This window comes from Nicrophorus vespilloides, unplaced genomic scaffold, assembly GCF_001412225.1.
Source record: "Nicrophorus vespilloides isolate i.1.1-1 unplaced genomic scaffold, Nicve_v1.0, whole genome shotgun sequence".
NCBI classification, from domain to species: domain Eukaryota; kingdom Metazoa; phylum Arthropoda; class Insecta; order Coleoptera; family Silphidae; genus Nicrophorus; species Nicrophorus vespilloides.
Genome location: NW_017099368.1, coordinates 1 through 245, shown reverse-complemented (window position 1 = coordinate 245; position 245 = coordinate 1).

Below are 245 nucleotides of genomic sequence, written 5' to 3'. Positions count from 1 at the left end.
AAAAGCTGATTGTTTGGGAAATCCAGCAAGTATAGATATATTCATGTGCTCTTATCCATATTGCTGTAATACGTGTTCAAATTTGAAAAATTTAAATTAGAACGTTCAAAAAAGCAGTGTTTTCACATTTCATTGATTTACTCGAAAACAATAATAGATAGAATGAATCCAATACATGCATATGAAAATTGTTTGGGAAATCCAGCAAGTATAGATATATTCCTGTGCTCTTATCCATATTGCTG